Here is a 6,284-nt window from a genome sequence, read left to right on the forward strand (position 1 = left end):
TAAGAGTTTTTCAATGAAAGACCTCGGTGAAGCTGCTTACATATTGGGCATTAAGATCTATAGAGATAGATCAAGACGCTTAATTGGACTTTCACAAAGCACATACCTTGACAAAATTTTGAAGAAGTTCAAAATGGATCAAGCAAAGAAAGGATTCTTGCCTGTGTTACAAGGTGTGAAATTGAGTAAGACTCAATGCCCCACCACTGCAGAAGATAGAGAGAAAATGAAAGATGTTCCCTATGCTTCAGCCATAGGCTCTATCATGTATGCAATGCTGTGTACCAGACCTGATGTATGTCTTGCTATAAGTCTAGCAGGGAGGTACCAAAGTAATCTAGGAGTGGATCACTGGACAGCGGTCAAGAACATCCTGAAATACCTGAAAAGGACTAAGGATATGTCTCTCATATATGGAGGTGACAAAGAGCTCATCGTAAATGGTTATGTTGATGCAAGCTTTGACACTGATCCGGACGATTCTAAATCGCAAACCGGATATGTGTTTACATTAAACGGTGGAGCTGTCAGTTGGTGCGGTTCTAAACAAAGCGTTGTGGCGGGATCTACATGTGAAGCGGAGTACATAGCTGCTTCGGAAGCAGCAAACGAAGGAGTCTGGATGAAGGAGTTCATATCCGATCTAGGTGTCATACCTAGTGCATCGGGTCCAGTGAAAATCTTCTGTGACAATACTGGTGCAATTGCCTTGGCAAAGGAATCCAGATTTCACAAGAGAACCAAGCACATCAAGAGATGCTTCAATTCCATCCGGGATCTAATCCAGGTGGGAGACATAGAGATTTGCAAGATACATACGGATCTGAATGTAGTAGACCCGTTGACTAAGCCTCTTCCACGAGCAAAACATGATCAGCACCAAAGCTCCATGGGTGTTAGAATCATTACTGTGTAAATCTAGATTATTGACTCTAGTGCAAGTGGGAGACTAAAGGAAATATGCCCTAGAGGCAATAATAAAGTTATTATTTATTTCCTTATATCATGACAAATGTTTATTATTCATGCTAGAATTGTATTATCTGGAAACATAATACTTGTGTGAATACATAGACAAACTAAACGTCACTAGTATGCCTCTACTTGACTAGCTCGTTAATCAAAGATGGTTATGTTTCCTAACCATAGACATGTGTTGTCATTTGATTAACGGGATCACATCATTAGGAGAATGATGTGATTGACATGACCCATTCCATTAGCTTAGCACCCGATCGTTTAGTATGTTGCTATTGCTTTCTTCATGACTTATACATGTTCCTATGACTATGAGATTATGCAACTCCCATTTGCCGGAGGAACACTTTGTGTGCTACCAAACGTCACAACGTAACTGGGTGATTATAAAGGAGCTCTACAGGTGTCTCCAAAGGTACATGTTGGGTTGGCGTATTTCGAGATTAGGATTTGTTACTCCAATTGTCGGAGAGGTATCTCTGGGCCCTCTCGATAATACACATCACATAAGCCTTGCAAGCATTACAATTAATGAGTTAGTTGTGAGATGATGTATTACGGAACGAGTAAAGAGACTTGCCGATAACGAGATTGAACTAGGTATTAAGATACCGATGATCGAATCTCGGGCAAGTAACATACCGATGACAAAGGGAACAACGTATGTTGTTATGCGGTCTGACCGATAAAGATCTTCATAGAATATGTAGGAGCCAATATGAGCATCCAGGTTCCGCTATTGGTTATTGACCGGAGACGTGTCTCGGTCATGTCTACATTGTTCTCGAACCCGTAGGGTCCGCACGCTTAACGTTACGATGACAGTTTCATTATGAGTTTATATATTTTGATGTATCGAAGTTTGTTCGGAGTCCCAGATGTGATCACGGACACGATGAGGAGTCTCGAAATGGTCGAGACATAAAGATTGATATATTGGAAGCCTATGTTTGGACATCGGAAGTGTTCCGGGTGAAATCGGCATTTTACCGGAGTACCGGGAGGCTACCGGAACCCCCCGGTAACCTAATGGGCCTTAATGGGCCTAGTGGAGGAAGAGGAGAGGAGGCCTAGGGGCTGCAGTGCGCCCCTCCCCCCCCCAAATCCGAATTGGACAAGGAGGGGGGCGGCGCCCCCCCCCCCCCTTTCCTTTCTTCCCTCTCCTCCTTCCCCCCAAGTCCTAATCCAACTAGGGAAAGGGGGGAGTCCTACTCCCGGTGGGAGTAGTACTCCTCTCCTGTGCGCCTCCTCCTAGGGCCGGCCGCACCCCCCTTGCTCCTTTATATACAGGGGCAGGGGGCACCTCTAGACACACAAGTTGATCCTCGTGATCGTTTTCTTAGCCGTGTGCGGTGCCCCCTTCCACCATAGTCCTCGATAATATTGTAGTAGTGCTTAGGCGAAGCTCTGTGACAGTAGAACATCAAGATCGTCACCACGCCGTCGTGCTGACGGAACTCTTCCCCATCACTTTGCTGGATCGGAGTCCGGGGATCGTCATCGAGCTGAACGTGTGCTAGAACTCGGAGGTGCCGTAGTTTCGGTGCTTGATCGGTCGGGCCGTGAAGACGTACGACTACATCAACCGTGTTGTCAAAAACGCTTCCGCTTTCGGTCTACGAGGGTACGTAGACAGCACTCTCCCCTCTCGTTGCTATGCATCACCATGATCTTGCGTGTGCATAGGAATTTTTTTGAAATTACTACATTCCCCAATAGTAACATTGTCCCTTCTCTCTTTTTCTCTCATTTTTTTCTTTTTATTTTTTTTCTTTGGGCCTTTTCTCTTTTTTATGGCCTCTTTCCTTTCTTTTTTTTCGTCCGGAGTCTCATCCCGACTTGTGGGGGAATCATAGTCTCCATCATCCTTTCCTCACTGGGACAATGCTCTAATAATGATGATCATCACACTTTTATTTTTCTTACAACTCAATAATTACAACTCGATACTTAGAACAAAATATGACTCTATATGAATGCCTCCGGCGGTGTACCGGGATATGCAATGATACATGAGTGACATGTATGAAAGAATTATGAATGGTGGCTTTGCCACAAATACGATGTCAACTACATGATCATGCTAAGCAATATGACAATGATGGAGTGTGTCATAATAAACAGAATGGTGGAAAGTTGCACGGCAATATATCTCGGAATGGCTATGGAAATGCCGTAATAGGTAGGTATGGTGGCTGTTTTGAGGAAGGTATATGGTGGGTGTATGATATCGGCGAAAGGTGTGCGGTATTAGAGAGGCTAGCAAAGGTGGAAGGGTGAGAGTGTGTATAATCCATGGACTCAACATTAGTCATAAAGAACTCATATATTTATTGCAAAAATCTACAAGTTATCAAAGCAAAGTATTACGCGCATGCTCCTAGGGGGATAGATTGGTAGGAAAAGACCATCGCTCGTCCCCGACCGCCACTCATAAGGAAGACAATCAATAAATAAATCATGCTCTGACTTCATCACATAACGGTTCACCATACGTGCATGCTACAGGAATCACAAACTTCAACACAAGTATTTCTCAAATTCACAACTACTCAACTAGCATGACTTTAATATCACCATCTTCATATCTCAAAACAATTATCAAGTAACAAACTTATCATAGTATTCAACACACTCATAAGAGAATTTTATTCTTGAATACCTAGCATATTAGGATTTTAAGCAAATTACCATGCTATTAAGACTATCAAAATAATCTAAGTGAAGCATGAGAGATCAATAGTTTCTAGAAAACAAATCCACCACCGTGCTCTAAAAGGTATAAGTGAAGTACTAGAGCAAAATTATATAACTCAAAAGATATAAGCAAAGCACATAGAGTATTCTAACAAATTCTAAATCATGTATGGCTCTCTCAGAAGGTGTGTACAGCTAGGATGATTGTGGTAAACTAACAAGCAAAGACTCAAATAATACAAGACGCTCCAAGCAAAACACATATCATCTGGCGAATAAAAATATAGCTCCAAGTAAAGTTACCGATAGAAGTAGACGAAAGAGGGGGTGCCTTCCGGGGCATCCCCAAGCTTTGGCTTTTAGGTGTCCTTAGATTATCTTGGGAGTGCCATGGGCATCCCAAGCTTAGGATCTTGCCACTCCTTGTTCCATAATCCATCAAATCTTTACCCAAAACTTGAAAACTTCACAACACAAAACTTAAAGTAGAAAATCTCGTGAGCTCCGTTAGCGAAAGAAAATAAAAGACCACTTCAAGGTACTGTAACGAACTCATTATTTATTTATATTTGTGTTATACCTACTGTATTTCAACTTATCTATGGTTTATAAACTATTTTACTAGCCATATATTCATCAAAATAAGCAAACAACACACGAAAAACAGAATCTGTGAAAAACAGAATAGTCTGTAGTAATCTGTTGCTAGCGCAAGATCTGGATCCCCAAAAATTCTAAAATAAATTTTTGGACGTGTAGAAATTATCTATTAATCATCTTCAAAAAGAATTAACAAAATATAACTTTCCAAATAAAAATTCCAGCAGTTCCCGTGAGCGCTAAAGTTTCTGTTTTTTACAGCAAGTTCAACAAGACTTTCCCCAAGTCTTGCCAACGGTTCTACTTGGCACAAACACTAATTAAACAAAAAAACACAACCAAAACAGAGGCTAGATAAATTATTTATTACTAAACAGGAGCAAATAGAAAGGAATAAAAATAAAATTGGGTTGCCTCCCAACAAGCGCTATCGTTTAACGCCCCTAGCTAGGCATAACAAGCAAGAATAGATCTAGGTATTGCCATCTTTGGTAGGCAATCCATAAGTGGCTCTCATAATAGATTCATAAGGTAATTTAATTTTCTTTCTAGGAAAGTGTTCCATGCCTTTCCTCAATGGAAATTGGAATCTAATATTTCCTTCCTTCATATCAATAATTGCACCAATCGTTCTAAGGAAATGTCTACCAAGAATAATAGGACATGAAGGATTGCAATCTATGTTAAGAACAATAAAATCTACGGGAACATAATTCCTATTTGAAACAATAAGAACATCATTAATTCTTCCCATAGGTTTCTTAATAGTGGAATCCGCAAGGTGCAAGTTTAGAGAGCAATCATCAAAATCACGGAAACCTAAAAAATCACACAAAGTCTTTGGAATCGTGGAAACACTAGCACCCAAATCACATAAAGCATAGCATTCATGATCTTTAATTTTAATTTTAATAGTTGGTTCCCACTCATCATAAAGTTTTCTAGGGTTAGAAACTTCCAATTCAAGTTTTTCTTCATAAGATTGCATCAAGGCATCAAGGATATGTTTAGTAAACGCTTTATTTTGACTATAAGCGTGAGGAGAATTTAGCACGGATTGCAACAAGGAGATACAATCAATAAAATAGCAATTTTCATAGTTAAATTCCTTGAAATCCATAATAGTGGGTTTAGCAACATCTAGGATTTTAATTTCTTCAATCCCACTTTTATCAAATTTAGCATCAAGATCAACAAATTCTGAATTCTTGGAACGCCTTCTAGGTAAAGGTGGATCATATTCAGTCCCATCATTATCAAGATTAATATTGCAAAACAAAGATTTAATAGGGGACACATCAATAACTTTTAGATCTTCATCTTTATTTTCATAGGAACAAGAAGAACACGCTTTTATAAAGACGTCTTTCTTAGCACGCATCCTAGCGGTTCTTTCTTTGCACTCATCAATGGAAATTCTCATGGCTTTGAGAGACTCATTGATATCATGCTTAGGTGGAATAGATCTAAGTTTCAAAGAATCAACATCAAGAGCAATTCTATCAACGTTCCTAGCCAAATCATCAAGCTTAAGAAATTTTTCTTCAATCATAACATTAAAATTCTTTTACGAAGTAATAAACTCTTTAATATTAGATTAAAAATTAGAGGGCATCTTATTATAATTTCCATAAGAATTGTTGTAGGAATTACCATAATTATTAGAGGGATTACTAGGATAAGGCCTGGAGTTGAAATTTCCTCTATACGCGTTGTTACCAAAATTGTTCCTACCAACAAAATTCACATCCATAGATTCATTATTATTCTCAATCAAAGTAGACAAGGACATATCATTAGGATCAGAAGAAACACTCTTATTAGCAAATAATTTCATAAGTTCATCCATCTTTCCACTCAAAACATTAATTTCTTCTATTGCATGCACCTTTTTATTAGTAGATCTTTCAGTATGCCATTGAGAATAATTAACCATAATATTATCTAGGAGTTTAGTAGCTTCTCCTAAAGTGATTTCCATAAAAGTGCCTCCCGCGGTCGAATCTAAA

This window comes from Triticum urartu, chromosome 6 (genome assembly GCF_003073215.2).
Source record: "Triticum urartu cultivar G1812 chromosome 6, Tu2.1, whole genome shotgun sequence".
Taxonomy (NCBI): Eukaryota; Viridiplantae; Streptophyta; class Magnoliopsida; order Poales; family Poaceae; genus Triticum; species Triticum urartu.